This window comes from Equus asinus, chromosome 2 (assembly GCF_041296235.1).
Source record: "Equus asinus isolate D_3611 breed Donkey chromosome 2, EquAss-T2T_v2, whole genome shotgun sequence".
NCBI classification, from domain to species: domain Eukaryota; kingdom Metazoa; phylum Chordata; class Mammalia; order Perissodactyla; family Equidae; genus Equus; species Equus asinus.
The window spans coordinates 79,580,154-79,598,872 of NC_091791.1; positions in this window are offsets into that span (position 1 = coordinate 79,580,154).

Genomic DNA, 18,719 nt, shown 5'->3' on the forward strand with positions numbered 1-18,719 from the left:
CTACAGAAACAACAAAAAAATCAAGCAAAAATTCTATGAATATATTTTGTCAGAACTCTGCAAAGCAATCAAAGGTTTATAGGAACCAAGCAAATATTTACTCAATACAAAGGCAACTTATAACTGGTATGGAGGCTTTGTGACTTTTGTGCTTGCCCTTGTACCACCTCCCTCCTTGGCTCTGTGGTGATCTTGAAGATGGAAGTCTGTATTCCCAGTATGGGGTGCTGGTCTCTGGTTCTGAAGGGAACAGAGCAGATCGTATGTTCAATGAATTGTGTTTGTCCTATGCTGTCTGGGGGCTACCCAAAGGCATGACACAAGGAGCTTATCTTGGTTTCAACTAACTCAAAACTCACGAAGGTTGGAAAAGAAGTGGGCATCACCTGAAAACATTGTAAGACAAACAACCAACATGCAGCTGCCTGGGGAAAAGTGTTGCAGTTGAGGAAAACAGGGATGCTCTGAAAACCAGGGAGGAAATGTAGGGGAGAGAGTATCTTCAAGAAATTAAGGCACTCAGAAGCATTTGTGTATACTGGGGAATTTATAAAGCCATGTGTGTGCCGATGGTAGGACACATGTTTAGAAAAGACCAGAAAGACACTAAGTTTTCACCAATGGCTGATCACTGGACTCAGTGAAAGCAAGAATTGAAAACTAGGGCAAGTTTGTAAATGGACTAAGTGTTGAAGGAGTGTCCAAGTACAGAGCCAAATCTTGAGGACTAGAGAGACTTGTTTTCTTCTCTTTTTCTTTTTTATTCTTTCTTTTTGGTTTTCTTTCCTTCTTTCTCCCTTCCTTCCTTCCTTTCTTCCTTCCTTCCTTTTTTTCATCTATCATCTATCTATTTATCTATCTATTTTTATCTTTATTTGACTCCTGGCATTGATGGAAATCTTTGTGGAAAAACAAGCTGAACATAAGTTAAGAAACAAAGAATTCAGAGGTCACACATGACAAAGAATACAGACTCTACAAAAATAGTTTAGAAACAAACAACACAGAGCAAAGCAAGACACAAAACAAACCCCAAGGAGGGGAAATAATCTGATTTCCAGAGTTACCACATTACTGTATTCAAAAGGTCAAGTTTTCAACAAAAAAAATTAGGATGATGCAGAGAAACAAAAAAATATGACCTATCAAAGAAAAAATAAAAAGTTTCCCCAATGAAATAAACATTGGACTTAAATCAATTATCTTAAATATACTCAAAAACTAAAGGAATCTATGGACAAAGAGTTAAAGGAAATCAGGAGAATGATGTGTGAACAAATAGAGAATTTCAATAAATAAACAGTATAAAAAGGAACTAAATAAAATTTCTGGAGCTTAAAAGTACAATAACTGAAGTGGAAAACTCACTAGAGGGTTTCAATAGAAGATTTGCATAGGTGGAAGAAAGAATCCATGAATTTGAAGATAGGTCAGTTGATATTAACTAGTCTGAAGTGCAGGAAAAAAAAAGGAATGAAGAAAAATGAACTGTCTAAGAAACCTCTAGGATACTGCCAAGCATACCAGCATACACATAAAGGGAATCTCAGAAAGGGAAGGAACAGATAAAGGAACAGAAAGAATTTTTGAGAAATAATGACTGAAAATTTCTCATTTGATAGAGACACAAATGTACACCTTCAAGAAGCTCAATAAATTCCAAGAAGAATAAATGCAAAGAGAATCACACTGAGACATATTATAGTCAAATTTTCAAAGGCAAAGATAAGAATCTGAAAAGCAGCAAGAGAGAAGTAATTCATCAGTATAGGGGATCCTCAAAAGATTAAAAGTTAATTTCTCAACAGAAACCATGAAGACCAGAAGGCAGTATGCTGACATATTTAAAGTACTGAAGAAAAAAATGACTATCAACCAAGAATTCTATATCTGGCAGAGCTATCCTTAAAAGTGAGGGATCAATTGAGACATTCTCAGATAAAAAAAAGCTGAGGGATTTCATGACTAGTGGACTTGGCCAAGAAGAAATGGTGCAGGGCATCTTTCAGTATGAAATGAAAGGACTCTAGACAGTAATGTGAAGAAATAAAAGTTACAATAAGGTTAACCACAAAAGGAAAATATAGGGCCAATAGTATTGTATTTTTGGCTTGTAGCTTTTTTTAAAATTTCCGATATATTTCTGGAAGATGGAGAAGAATGGGTAGTCGTAACTAGATGGTCTCCCGGAAATCAAGAGCCTTTATAGGAAGAAGAATAAGACAGAATTATGGGAAGAACTATTTTTAAGTTCAGGTTACTGGATCTTCATCCATGAGACTACTTCAGTTAACCTTAAGTAGTGCCTAGAAATTTGAAAACTTTTAGTTTTGAAAGCTTAGATGATTTTTATGTGCAGATAGTTTCTCTTAGAGACACTTTCATCGAGCATTAATTTTGATGGGAAAAGTACTGAGATTCAACCCAAGAAGTGTGGACTTGGCTTTCTTGACGTCTTGCTTGCAAGTTTACAAAATGTTAATTCTATGTATTCTTGTGATTGAAAGAAAAACTAATGGAGAAATTTTCACCCCTAACACTCCAAATTATTATGAGTGATATTGCAGTTTAGCAAAAATTCTTTGAGCAACCCAAATGGATCTAATTCATAAATGAATATTTTAAAAACATATAAAAATCAATCCCTTTTATTATAAAAGTGAGAGAGATTCTCCTGTCTACTTAATAGATCTAAAAAAATGAAGATCAGTGTATCCATATACTTTGACATCTTGACTTTATATTTAGAAACTCTCAAAATGTACTGGAAGAAAAAAGAGTTACATGAATTATTACCTAACACAGCAGGATTGACTTGCTAGAAGTTCTTCTAAGGTAAAGGAGTTGCTTATTACAAAGTAAGTACATTTTACTGCACCTGCACTGCAAAATCTGTTGAGCTAAATGAAAGTGTTAAGAATCACACTGTCAAAATGAGGCAACCATTGTGAGATTCTAATAAATGCTGTTTGGACATAGTGGATTTGTTAACTTTTTCTTTCCTTTTTTACCTAACAAGGAGGAAAAAAAGAAGTATCTCATATTTACATATGTATTCGTAATTCATTTTTATGTTAGATTTTAATTTACTCATGAATGTGATCTTTAAGGATATATTATAAAACTCTTGTAAGAAATAGCTTCTATTTGACAGGCCTGCATACATGGAAGTTATTTGAAAGGCCAGTCAAGACATGGTACATTTTTATCTGAGTAGCTCTCATTTTGTCTTGATGAAGCAAAGCAATTATACTCACATAAGGAAAAACTGATGCTATGAATATTAGTTTTTGATTGATTTAGTCTCTTATCCATTGCAGAACTCACTAACAGCACAAATTATTGATCAAGAGTAGACAAAGTAACCAAAAGTAAAAAGTAGCAATTCATAAATGATCCTGAGTGACTGGAAAACCAGATATTTCATTTAGAAATAAATTATAGAAAATTTAAGAAATAAATTTTTAAAAAGAAGCAGATACATGCAAGTTAAATCCTAGATTGACTGTTTTTAATTTCTAGATTTATTTTAATATTTAAATATACAGTATTCAGAACTTTCACATGCAAATTGAAGAACCACCACAGATTGGTGTTAGAGCATTTTTGTCTTCAATGTACACAACTCCATATCTTGTATTTTAACAAGAAACATTTAAAACTACTTTAACAAAAATATTCTTGAGACACAGTAAAATCTCTGAGCTCAGTTTTCTAGTGGCAACGATATCCTTATAATTTTGTCACTATTTTGTTCCTATATTCAATGAAAACACGTGGCATTGGAAGGTGAAGCAATTTCAGTCCTCCACGATGCTCCACAATTCATCTATAGAATGGAGAAGCTTACTCTAAAACTACTCTCTGAAGATTAAAATAATTTCCCCTCTGTTTTGCTGTTCCAATGGGGTTCCTGGGTACCTATGATTCATGAACTACTTTAAAACTTTCTATAGATTTACTAAAATTGCATGTAGAAATGTTATCTGAGCATGCTCTTTTATTTGAGAGCTCATGTTATCACATTTTCAAAGGGGCTGTGACTACTAAATGTTGGAAAACACAATTGGCAAAAGAATCTGCTCTGGACATTAAAACTATACCATTCAAAATCTCTCTACAGTAAAATTTCTCTGTAGTAAAATCTCTCTATAGTAAAATCTCTCTGTAGTAAATGCTTAGAAACAGGGACAGCTGGATCCATCCCTCACATCACACACAAAAGTGTAACTCTAAATGTATCAGAGATCTAAATACAAACTCTAAAATCCTGCAAGTTTTGGAAGAAAATATATGCCAATTCTTTCATAGCATAGGTACAGTGGAAAGTATTTTAACTATGTTTCAAAAATCTAGATGCAATAAAAGATTAAGTTCAACTACTTAGAAATGGGGAAAAAGTTTTGGATAGAAAAAATACTCTAAGCAAAACAAAAAATGAAATGGCAAATGGGAGAAATTATTTACAGCATTTATCATACAAAAGATTAATATCCTTGCAATATTATTAACAATTTAAAAATTGAGGACTGTAAAAGACGAGAAACCCAATAAAAACAAAAATGGGAAAATATGAACAAATAATTTACAAAAATGTATATAAGTATGACACTTAAATCTAGGAAAATACGTTCCACTTGACTCCTAATAAATAAAGCAAATAAAACTATTATAATTTTTCACCTGTTAGTTCAGCAAGAATTCAAAATGTGGTAAAATATTATGTTTGCGATGGTATGGGGAAAGACACATATATTAATATGCATGCATGCATATACACATTATTTTCTCCTCACAAATGAAGTGGCTTGAGCGTGGTATAATGTTTTTAGCCATCTTCACAAAAAAAAACAGAACCACCTTGATTTTCTGGAACAAAGTTGTAAGAATTGTGAAAACTCTCTTTTTAACTACAGTCCGATCCGGTTATTTCAGCAGTATAAATGCCGGCAGTATTTTGGATGGTGCTTCCTATAATGAACTTTTATGTGGCTTGAAGGGGGATCTTCATCACAGGAAGGTGAAGTAAACAAGATCCATGATTTAAATTGGAGTAAGGCATTAGGAATTTAAAAAACATGGAACTACAAATATTGATTAGGCTGTAAGGCAAAGGACAAGGGCCATGAAGGTGAAAGTAGACAGCATAAACATTAGTTCAATGAAGAAAACTGTAGGACAAGTTTGAGAAAATGTAACTATATATCAGAAAAAATTAGTAGCACTTGTTCCTAGCCTACATTAGCATATGTCTTATTTAGAGTTTTTTGGGTCATCTACCTGTCTGTTTTAGAATATTACCTCTTTCTGCAAGTTCTACGTAAATATTTCCTTGAATAAAATATTTACTATTTATATTGTTTTAAATGAAGATATACCTACTGTTAATCTAGAATCAGGTTATAGGCATAAAATTCAATGTAAGGAACTGCAAAAGAAATTGGTATACAAATCCATAGAATTGGCTGAATAAATCCATAGAAGTTTGATTCTGCTTATTTTTTTTTCTGCTTTATCGCCCTAAATCCCCCTCGGTACATAGTTGTATATCCTAGTTTCAGGTCCTTCTAGTTGTGGCATGTGGGACGCCACCCCAACATGGCCTGATGAGTGGTGCCATGTCCGTACCCAGGATCCGAAACAGTGAAACCATGGGCTGCTGCAGCTGAGCGCACAAACTTAACCACTCGGCCCTGGGGCTGGCCCAATTCTGCTTATTTTTAAATAGCCATAAAATAACTTCTCTTTTATATTTTACTTTCACAGGCTAAGTGCTAGATTTGCAGCCTCTTACATAACTTTCTGGTAATATCTTAGTTAATAAGCAATGCTATTAATTAACCAAAGAGAAATCTTCACTATCCAGCAGACTAAATGAAGTGTAACAGGTTAATTTGGACATCTTCAGAAAGAGATACTTTTCACCATATAAAATGAACAGGAGTTCATATACACATAGGTCTGCAGAGGCATAGTTAAAATTTCAGACTTTAGACAGTATCCTGAATTAATAGAATGATCAGACACAGCCAGTTCAATGTAAGGCAGCACATTACATGTTCTTACCACCAACATATACTCGTTATTGTCTTGAGAAAGAGCTAATAGTTAATAATAACCAACCTAACGAAAAAAAAATCTTTCAAATTAGAAATATGAAAATCTCAGACTCACCTGCAGAAACAATAAAAAATTGACCATTTTAGGGAGAAAACATTGCCTAGGAACCAACAGACACTTCCCTTTGCATAATACTTTTTCTCCTGGAAACCAAATGTGTTAATATTTTCAAGGAGTTCCTGAGTTCCTTCATTATTTTTTAAAATTATTTCAGCAAACTTCCTTTAAGACAAAATTAGATGCAATTAGAATATTTTAATTAAATTTAAGCTTGTGGATATATTATTTGGTATTAATTTTAGTCAATGGTGCATTTAATTTTATCTAGACCATCCATAGTGGAGATCTGCTGCTCTTTTTGACTACCTAGCACCTGAATTCACACGTTTTGTTTTGGGACTTCCCCACATTATGAAGGGGAGCCTGCCTTCCACTGCAAATATTGAAGAAGCAAAATACTCACTTTCCCAGCTTTGAAGCTGTATCATGCACATTTATATCGTGTGACCTAAGCCTTGTCTAGCATACGTCCTCACTCCAAAATTTGAATTTATAAGACACAGCAGCTACTTCTTAATACCTTGTGTGGTATCTGCAGCTACTTCAGTTTCCTATCTGTGGAAGTGACAGAAATTCTGACAGCAGCTCATATTAGTTGTGTGAGCTGTGGCCCCTGTAGCATTCCTTTCCAAAGGTGATGCAGATACAGATAAAAGGGGTTTATTTATTTATTTATTTTGGATGTGTCTATGAGTTGCTCTCAGTCTTCCTGGATATTGGGCACAGTCAATAAGGAACTAAGAACCTTGGCTAATGACAAGAACTTTCAAGCAATTTGCGTCTGGTTGGTAATTGTAAAAGGACAGCCAATGGTCAGATGGCGAGGCCTCTGCTTATAGCTAAAAAGCAGGTGACACTAAAATAAAAATAATGTGACTGCTCTTCCTCCCCTATCATTACTAAGGTCAAAAATTCTTTTTTTTCCAAATCCACAGATGAATAATTATTTTGTGCTCTCCTTCCCCTTCGTCACTGTTCGTCATATTAATTTTCAATGTATTACTCATTAACAGAAAATTGAAAAAAATTTAGCAGAGATTATAAATTCTGAAACTCTAAGATTGATTAATATTTTTATATTATAAAGTGTTTTGGGTTAGAGAACGCATTGTTTTCTGAATTTTATATTGGATTTCATATAGGAGGGCCTATCAGATTATATATTTCACTATCAATAGTGTATATCTACATGGTTGAAGAGAGTATCAGTGCATGTATTCAGCCATTTAATCCATATTAAGGAAGTATAATGTAAGAAGAAAGAGATAGATGATTACCTAAATTGAGACAAAATATATATTTAATTAATTGAAATTGTGTCAGTCATTAAATTGTATTTAAAAAGAGCAATTTAATTATATTTACATTGTTCTAGAAAAGACAGCATAGCTTTAAAAAAGAGATAGAGTTCTACTTTCTGTAATGGCAAAGGACCTTATTTCAGAAACAATTATGAATTTTGGAAAAACAACTTTTTGAAGACATGCAAGAGTGATAAAGGAAGGCAAGAACTGGAGAGAATACCATGCTGGAAAGGAGAGAACCCTCTAGGTAAAAATCTGCATTTGCTTGTCTGGCTCACTGAATACATTCTGAGATTGGGGCCCACAGAGAGCGAGCACGTGTGTACAAATCAGCCACCTTCCACGCAGGAGGAGGTAGAGGTGGAGCCGCTGTGGAGATTGATTACTAAAGGGGAAAAGGCCAGAAAGGAGGAAGGCGCTGCGTGGTAAACCAAAGTCAGATGAAGAATTTCACGACATTCTTAGACGACTTCAAAATGCACTTGAGCAAGCCAGCTCCCCAAAGTATCAAAGGCCAAGTAACAGGTTGAGAAAGTATAGAACACTCTGTTTCCCTCTGTTGTGGTTTCTAGTTCACCCACTGAGGCCTTCACCCCTCTAAGATAGCAGCTTTTATATAGGAATCTCTGATCTGAGTTCCCAAGTCCTAACCACCAGGCTTGGTCTCTATAACCCAAGCTAGTGTTTAAATCATGATTTCTACTCCACTTTTGGCAGATAACCTCAGGATATTCATGGGCTCTGTGTTCATTTACCTCTCTGAATTCACACTTTTTCCTTCCTCCCTTCTCCACTCCCTCTCTTCCTTTTGCCTATAAGAATGTCTTCTATTTTTTTCTCCCAGATAAATCATCCATTTAAAAGGTTAACAACTTTTTAATCTAGAATTTTAGTTGATCAGTACAAGAAAGGCTTCTTTGACTGATTGACCTGCAATATTTCTTGAAAGAGAAGCTCATTGCAGTTTTAACAAGGTATCGAGAAGTACATCTCTTTGACTGAGCATCAAATTGATTCTGCCACATGAGTGAGTCAGTTTCCATGATTCAATAGTAAAGTCTTTTTTTCTATCTCAGTGAAATACTCAAAGGAATTTCACTGTGAAGAAAATTGACTGATGATGTTACTTATAACTAAAGTTTTAGCTTTTCATCAAGTGTAAAGAAGCCTCAAGCAATCAACCGTCTTCATTTACCACTTAATTTTCATCACCGTGATGTTGTCAGGTGCAATGAAATGGTGAATTTGCAAAACGATGATAAAGGGTATGATAACTCTTATATTAGAGTAAGTTATCACGGTTGTTTCCCATTTCTTCATAAAAAACTCTACAAAAATCAATAAATTAGTCACTGATTTAAACACATTTTATCATTCTTACAACATCATTGATATTTCCCGCATTGTGGAAACCTGGAGTAAATGCCTAGAGATAAGCTGTTGACACAACTGATAAAGAGGCAACAGGTACATTTGGTCTACAAATGCTGTTAAAATGTACCATACCTCATAATATTAGTCCATTCTGCAGACATAGCCATGTATTATTCTAAAAGTAATTTAAAATTGATATCATTTGAAAATGTGTTCATCATTGATTTTACAATCAAGCATTCCATATAAAATATATCTTCAAGACTGGTCTAGTTGCATAGTGGTTATTTCACATGTTCCGCTTCAGCAGCCCAGGGTTCATGGATTCAGATCCTGGGCATGGACCTCTGCACCACTCATCAGGTCATGCTGGGATGGTGTCCTACATACCAAGTGGAGGAGGATTGTCATAGATGTTGGCTCAGTGACAGTCTTCCTCAAGCAGGGGGAGGAGGATTGGCAACAGATGTTAGCTCATGGCCAATCTTCCTCATCAAAAAAAAAAAAAAAACCTTCATTAAAGATCTTTAAAATGATCTGCTCGGTAATGTTGTTATAAATTTTAATGTAAAAGTTATCTTTTATTTAATAACCAATTATTTAAATGTCTTATGTCTTGGGAGTACATTAAAAAGCATTGTGATAGCATTGTGTGTTTATATATGTAATGCAATATACATATAATGCAATATATATAGAGAGAGAGATGTGGCAATGTCTCTTTTGATTCATATTTAATTTAGCCATATCTATAGCCAAAGGTTTTACCAGATATTCTTTTACTATTGTAACATTAACTGCCAAGATGCATTTGTAACTCATCTTGAAGGACAAACTTAAATATTCTCATTTTATGCCTGTTGTATTATTGATAATGGTCTTTTTATCTAGAAAAAATTGGACACAAAACCATATTTTCATGCTTCCAAAAAAAAGTTTGATGTTGATTAGCATATTCAAATGGTTAAAAAAGGATTAAACAGAACTGAGAGGTGAAAAATTAAAAATAAAGATGTCTGATCTATATCATCCTCAATTATGTCCTCTTAAAAGTAACCACTTTTGGGGCCAGCTCCAGTGGCCTAGTGGTTAAGTTCGGTGCACTCCACTTCCGTGGTCCAGGTGTGGCCCTACACCACTCTGTTCGCAGCCATACTGTGCTGGTGGCCCACACACTAAAAAATAGATGAAGATTGGCAAGGATGTTAGCTCAGGGTGAATCTTCCTCAGCCAAAAAGAACAAAAAACTAACCACTTTTGAAGTTACTGTTTTAATCATCTTGGTGAAATTTACATAGCATGTATCCATGTCCATTTCTTAATTTCAGATAATATTTGTTAACTAGTAAAAATTTAACTCATTGAAACTATTTCCATGTCTTAATTCACTGGTCTCAAATTTTATGTGTTCTGATGTTATCTTTATTTATATGATATATTTTTAAATTATTTCTTGATCTGTCAAAATGAGAAATTATATTTCAATGTTTTAGTAAGGAGGACAATGGAATGTATATGTCTATAGCTTCCTCTCCCTCTGCAATCTCCACTTCTCTTACCAGCTACTGTTGCAGTATTATTTCAACAATATCAAACATGTTATTTATTACGTTTAAATTCTGATCAGTAACTATAACTCAATCTTCTCTGTTTTTTTCTATAGGTTCATTCTACGGGTAAAACTAGTGAACATCATTTACACTATTACAATTGTTTAAATATTAATTATGCACAAAATATTACATTAAAACAGTAGGAAAAGGATTCAGCCAAAATCCACTAAGTCTGCTTCTCTAGGTGAACAATCCAGGAAAAAAATTAAATGCATTCTATCTTCCATTCTTCAATAGTTCAAAATTATATTACAATTTACTTTGATTTATAATCAAAACATTGTTTATCATAAAATTTATTTTTCTGGATTTTCCAATTGCCTTTCTAACTTTCTCTTTGATTTAGGAATCTATGACATCATCCAATTACTCATAGTGTCTAGTTTCTTCTTCGTAATTTTTATTAAACAAATCAATTTTTTCCCCTAGGAATCCCATGACCTCCCTTTCTGATTTCAATTGCTTGCATGCACGCTAAACTTGTTGCTCAGTTGTAATCCTTAGACTTATTTTTCTTCCACTATGGAATGAAATCTATGGGATTTTATATATAATATTGTTATCATTTTGTATTCCTTTATTGTTTTGAAGGACTATATCTCTGAGCACATTTTTTAAGGAAAATTTGGAAAGGAGGTTAACATCTGTATAACATCATACTTAATGATGTCTATTTTGCCTGTTTTGCTTTGATTTGGAATTGTGTGTTCATAATCATGTGCCCTTAGAGACTGGGAGACATTGATCTTTTTTGCATTCAGTACTATTACCATAATGTTTGATTCTAATATGATTTCAACTTCTTTGTATCCTGTTCTTTGTCTTTTGAAGCTTTTAGTATCCTTTGTTGTTCTCAAGTCTCACACTCAAGTTTCAACTCAGTAATCTTCATGTGCATTCAAAACGTTCACCATTTTGTTTTGTAGTGGTTGAGTGAAATTTCAGACTTGAAATAGAATTTGGTCAAATTACAATTTTATGTCAGTCTTTAACATTACAATAAGTATACTTGCTTAGTCCTTCTTTGCACCAGAAACTGTATTCAGGTTGTCATACTTCAGCATTATAGTATAAGTGGAATCAGAGTTCATTTCTATTTCAATATGTATTTTACATAAGCAGTTGAGTATATTTTCTACTAAATTTCCTGGTATAATTGATGAATGCTTTTACATTCCTTGTCAAAATCTTTGGAACTATTCTATGTCTGTCGCAGTCTTAACTTTTTTGTAACTTCTTTATATTCTAAATTATCTTGTGTATATTTAATGGCTTCAAACTTATGCTTCAAATTTATGCTTTTAAGATGTCTGTGAAACAAAATAAACTAAAACCTAAAAATATTGAGTTACTAAATTGAAGACATTGAAATTTTGATTAATTTATGCCTATGTATGACAAAGTGTTTTGAAGGTGCAAAAGTTCAAAATGTTTTCCCTAACTATTTGAGTGAAATTAATTTTCCAGGAAAGATGCCCATACTCAATATTCATTCTCTAGTTTTCCATATATGGATATAGTTCCATGGATATCCTTCTTTTGAGAAGCAGGGAAGCATATGAATCAGAGGATTCAGGAAACAAAAGAAATCCAATTACTGTGCACACCTTTTTCTGATATTGAGATCAGAGAGACATTTCTCTGGGGATCTGTCATAGGAAAAGCAGTATGTAGCGTAAAAGCAGGGAATGCCTTAGGGATATTTCTTATGCTATCCCTCATTGTATGATGATGGCATCTTGCCAAAAGGCAATTCTGTAAAAGCAGTTATATCAGAAGGTGGTAAAATTATGTGGTCTAGGCTGCTGGTACACTTATACTATGAATTAATTTATGGATAGCTATTAGAGCATTTAGAGATAGGAGTACACTGCTTACCATCCAGAAATTTTCCCATAAAAATGTGTCTCTCAACTGTGCTTTTCATAAATATTGAGCAGTAGTGGATTAGAGGTTATACACTGACGAGTAATTGGGTTGCAACCATTCCATATTGATGACTCAGTTCATAATGGCATTCATTGACAGTCAGCTGATGTGGGAAAGAATAAAAATGATTTGTAAAAGCTGAGGTACCAGAGAGGAAAATGTGCCATTGTTAAAAAAACAAAAGCCCACCCTAACACTGCATAGAGGTCGCCTAAATAATTACAAAAGGGCAGGTATACATTCTCCACCCCGAAAAAAAAATTATAAAAGAAAGAAATCTATTTTCAAGATTTTAATAATCATATCGAGATCACAATGAGCACAAGACATTTGCCCCTGGACAAAACACATCTTGCATTTTTTATGCTGGCATACTGTTTTGGGGGAGAAAACAGACACTTAAAATTAGAAAATTCCACAAAAAATTCTAAAATTTCTAGCTTCTCTAACATGTTAGAAAATATGGCCACCCTGGATTTGCAATCCTTCATGACAGCATTCAACTGCAGCTACACACAGAATGTCTCATTTAGAAGGTGCATGTTACATCACTGGTCCTTGCAGATATTTGCTTTCATGGCCCCTCCCAAAAAACGTGGTTTAAGGAATGTAAGCCAGGAAGATTTTTTTAATGTTTTAATTGATGTATAACATACTTACAACAAATTGCACATACCATGAACCTACAGCCCAATAAACTTTTACAAGGTGCACAAAGCCACACAACCATATAGAACATTTTCAATACCCCCGAAGCTTCTCTCATGCCCATCAACTTATTCACAAACATAAACAATATTCTGAACACTAACGTCCTAGAATAGAACTTGGCATACATTGAATTCTAAAGCACATACTCAATATCATTATGCAGTAGAAGTAGTATTACTTCATTCTTTTTCATTGACGTTTAGTATTTCGTTTTATGAGTATACTAAAATGTATTTATCCATTTTACTGTTGACACACATTTTAACTGATTCCAGGTTTTGTCCCTAAGTACTGAAGCCATTGTAAACATTAAGGTACATGCTGTTGATGACTTATGGCCTCATTTCTATTTGATAGACTCCTGGAAATGAAACTGATATCTTAGGATATGTTTATGTTCAATTTAATAAATATTGCTATTTTTCCTAAAATAGCTTGCCCACAGTGTTTGAGTTTCAGCTGCTCATTTGTTAGTGTCAATTTATTTTTATGTTTATTTTTAGTCTATTCTTATAGGTATATAAGTTTATCTCATTTTGATTTTCATTTGAAAATCACTGATAAAAAATAATTCAAAGTACTTTCTCATATTATTATGGGGTATATAGGCACCATCTTTAGTGAGTTGCCTGTTCAAAACCACTACATATTTTTTAGAGAGTCTTCCTTCTTCTTCTTATGGATTTGAAGTATCCATTGTGTATTCCAGATGCAAGCCATTGTTTGATATATGAAAATTATTTGAGGAACAAAAGTCCTTACATTTAATAAAGTCAAATTTGTTAAAATATTCGTATATGTTTAGTGTGCTTTCATGCCCTTCAATAAATCTGTGCTTATCTCAGGATCATGAAGATAATCTGTAATGTTATCATCAAGAAATTTTATGGTTTTACTTTTCACATTTAAGACCCTGTTCCATTTGGAAGTGATATTTGTTTATGCTGTGAGGTATTTTCCAAGATTTTTCTTTTTATATGTATCAGATAAATCCAGCACCATTTCTTAAAAGACCATTCTTTCTCCCACTGCATTTCGGTGATGGCTTCTTAAATCCAATCGTCATACTTGTGTTTAAATGTTTTAAGAATCTATTTTCTTCCATTGGTTGTTTTGTCTATTCTTTCACCTATACCAACAGTTTTACTTATTATGTCATTATAATAAGTCTTGATGTCTGATGGTATGTGTTCACTAATTGTTATCTTCTTTAATACTGCATGAATTCTTCTTGACATTTTTCATTTTCATGTAACTTGACGAATCACCTTTCAATTTTGACAAAGATGCCTATGGGAATTTTGGGGGGATTGCATTGAATGTATGGATAAATTTGACAATGTATAAGGTGTTTAACAATATTCAGTTGTTCAAATTCTGAACATGGTATATATCTCCATTTAATTAGGTCATCTTTAATTTGCCAGAAATGATAGTTTTTGAACTTGCAAGATTTTAGATGTATTTCTAGGTATTTTGTGCTTTCTGTTGTTTTTATAAATGATTCCTTTTGAAATTTTATAATTTAACTGTGACTAGAGTAAACTTGTTTTATCTAGTGAGCTTGTTAAATTCATTTGTTAAATCTGTTTTATCGCCAGATATTTTTTAATTTTATACATTAAAAACAGCAAATAAAGATATTGTTATTTCATTTTTTTGATAATTTCAATTTTGTTTCTTTTTCTTTTCTTACTAGAATTTCTCAAGCTTTGGTACAACTTGAGTGGAAATACTAAGGGTAAATATTTTAATTTCATTCCTTATGATAGTAGGACTGCATTAAATATTTCACCATGAAGTATAAGGTTCAGTGTTGCTTGTTTTAAGATATATTTATGAGATTCAGGCAGATCACTTCTATTCCTATTTTGACAAAAATTTTTTAATGAATATATTAATTTTAATTAATGTTAAGAATTTTGTTATTAATGTGTGTTGTGTTTTATCAGATGCCTCTTGCGCTCCTAATTGAGAAGATGATGTAAGTTTTCTTTTTCCCTCAGTTAAGTAAAGAAATGATGGAGTTTTGAAAGTTGTACCAATTTTGTAGTGCTCAACTAAATCACTCATGGTAAAATTTCATATTTTCCTTTCTACATATTGCTGAATTCAACTGAATGCTTTGTTTAAGATTTTTGCACATACATTTATTAACCATATTTGCTAAACACCCTGTGTTTTCTTCTAAGATTTTTATAGCTTGAAGTCTTTCATTTAGGTCATGGATCCATTTTGAGTAAATTTTTTTTTATGGTGTTAGGCAAGGGTCCACCTCCATTCGTTTGCATGTGGATATACAGTTTTCCCTGTACCATTTGTTAAAAGACTGTCCTTTCCACATTGAGTGGTCTTGGCACTCTTGTCCAAATCGTTTGACCATATGTGCAAGGATTTATTTCTGAACTCTATTCTATCCTGTTGTCTATAAGTCTGTCTTGCTGCCAGTACCACCTTGTTTGGATTACTGTACCTTTGTAGTAAGTTTTGTAGTTTTGAAATCAGGATGTGTGAGTTCTCTAGCTCTCTTCTTTTTCAAGACAGTTTTGGCTATTCAAGGTCCTGTGAAATTCCATGTGAATTTTAAGATGAGGTTTTCTATCTCTGCAGAAAACATCATGGGGATTTTGATAGGGATTGAATTTAATCTGTAGTTTGATTTGGCTGGTATTGACATCTTAACATTAATATTTCTAATCTCTGATCATGGATTGTCTTTCTATTCATTTATGTCTTCTTTCATTTCTTTTGGCAACATTTGTACTTTTCATTGTACAAGTCCTTTACCTCCTAAATTGGTCCTTTGGTATTTTTTTCTTTTTAATGCTATCATAAATAGAATTGTTTTCTTAAATTACTTTTCAGTGCTTTCTTTCTTCAATTTTTTGGCAAAAATTTGGGAAAGATTGGCATTAGTTCATTTTTTAAAATCCATCTGCCAACCTGTGTCTTTTGATTAGAAAGTTTAATCCATTTGTATTTAAAGCAATTACTGATAAAGAAGGACTTGTCATTTTGCTATTAATTTTCTATGTCTTAAAGGTTTTTTTGGTCCTTCATTTCCTGCACTACTGCCTTCTTTTGTGGTTAGTTGATTTTTCTGTAGTGAAAAGTTTAAATTCCTTTCTCATTTCCTTCTTTGTGTATTCTTTAGCTATTTTCCTTGTGATTGCCATGGGGATTACATTTAATATCCTAAAGTTATAACACATTAATTCAAATTCATACCCACTTAAAGTCAATAACATATGAAAGCTCTACTCCTTTCAGTTGTTGAAGTCACAAAGTTACATGTTTATAATTTGTTTCTCAAAAATATAGACAAATAATTTTAATGTGTTCATTTCTTAAATTATATAGAAAATGAAACAAGGAGTTACAAACAAAATTTATAATAATAGTAACTTTTAGACTAATGTTTGTTTTATTTTTTAGTGTATTAATCTCTTAAATCATGTAGAAAACAAAAAGTGGAGTAACACATCACTGTTTCAATAATACTAGCTCTTTTGATCGCCCATCTATTTATCTTTACCGAAATCTTTATTTCTTCATATGGCTTCAAGTTACTGTTTAATGTTCTTTCATCTTAATGGATAAAAAGCATTTTTGCAGGGCAGATCTACTGGCAATTATCTCCCTCAGCTTTTGTTTATCTGGGAATATTTTCATTTATCCCTCACTTTTTCTTTTTTTGTGTGTGAAGAAGATTGGTCCTAAGCTAACATCTGTTGCCAACCTTCCTCTTTCTTTTTCTCCCCAAAGCCCCAGTGCATAGTTTAATATCATAGTTGTAAGTCCTTCTATTTCCTCTATGTGGGACACTGCCACAGCATGGCTTGATAAGCAGTGTGTGGGTCTGTGCCCAGGATCCAAACTGGTGAAACCCAGTTTGCATACCAAAGGGGAATGTGCAAACTTAACCACTATGCAACTGGGCCAGCCCCTATCCCTCACTTTTAAAGGACAATTTTTCTGGACTTAAGATTCTTGGTTAATAGTTTTTTTATTTTAGCATTTTGAATATATAGCCTACTGTCTTCTGGTCTCCATAGTTTTTGATGAGAAATCTGTTGATGATCTCACTGAGGATCACTTTTGTGAGATGATTCACTTCTCCTTAGCTCTTTCCAAGGTTCTCTTTGTCATTACCTTTCAACAATGTGATTTGTGTGTATCTTATTGTGGGTCTCTGTGAGTTCATCCTACTTGGAGTTCATTAAACTTTTTGATGTTTATATTCAAGCTTTTCTTCAAACTTGGGAAGTTTTCAACCATTATTTCAAATATTCTCTCTGCCTCTTTCATTCTCACTTCTCTTTCTGGGACTCCCACAATGCATCTGTTGGTATACTTTATGGTGTCCCACAGCTCCCTTAGGCTCTGCTAACTTTTCTTCACTCTTTTTTTCTTTCTGTTCCTCAGACTTGATAATTTTCATTATCCTATCTCCTTGTTCACTCTTTCTTCCACCTACTCAGATCTGCCTTTGAATCCCTCTAGCGAATTTTTCATATCAATCATTGCACTTTTCAGCTCCAGAATTTCTTTTTGGTTTCTTTTTATGTTTTCTGTCTCTTTATTGATAATTTCATCTTGTTCATACATCATTTTCTTGACTTTATCCATGTCTTCCTTTATTTCTTTAAAAGTACCTTTAAGACCATTGTTTCAGTCTTTATCTAGTAGATTCACCATCAGGTCTTTTTCAGGGAGAGCTTCTGTTGGTTTATTTTTTCCTTTGAATGGGATATACTTTCCTCTTTCTTTGTATGCCTTGAGATTTTCTTTTGTTTAAAACTAATCATTTGAATGTAATATTGTGGAAACTCTGGAAATCAGATTCCTCCCTTCCTCAGGATTTGCTGTGCTTTTCTTTGTCTGTTTGTTGGTTGGTTTATTGTTGTAGACTGTTTCAGTGCTGAGGACCAGACTTAAGTGTAAATTCAAGGTCTTCACAGGTCTTTTCTGTGCCTGTGCTTTATCATGGTCATGCACAGTGTCTTTGTAATTTCCCCTTTTGAATGTTGCCAGTTGCTTTTGAATGTCCTAGTCTTCAATATTTGGTTCCCACAAGGGGAAAAGGAGAAAACTGAAGATGGAGGAAAGGTGCTGGCTTTTTAAATACCATGGAAGTCACTTCTGCCAGAAACTGAGGGGCTTGCAATAATGGAAGGAGGTCTAACAACAATGGCTGCCCCTCTTTGTCTCTACTTCTGTGATCAGAAGCAACAGTCAGTAATCAGATCCCCAGTAGATGGAGCGGAGCATGATTTTTGCCAATCCTGGCTCCCACATTCTGCGTTCAAGAACACGTGCATAGTTGCCTCCCATAGGAGATAGGTAGCTGCTATTGTGCTAAGAGCTAAAATTAACTAAATTTAACTGCAATTTACCTCCAAGAATTCCCCTGGAAGTTGCAAGCTTCAGTAAACTTCATTGTTCCAAAAGAGTTACACCAGACAGATTCTGCCAGTGCAATTTTGGGTGGGGAGACAGATATCTGGTTCTTCCTACTCCATCTTCCTAGAATTGTCTCAAATGATTGTTTTAATTTCTTTTTTGTTTTATTTTTCTCTGTTACTGAAAAAATTTATGCCAAAATCTC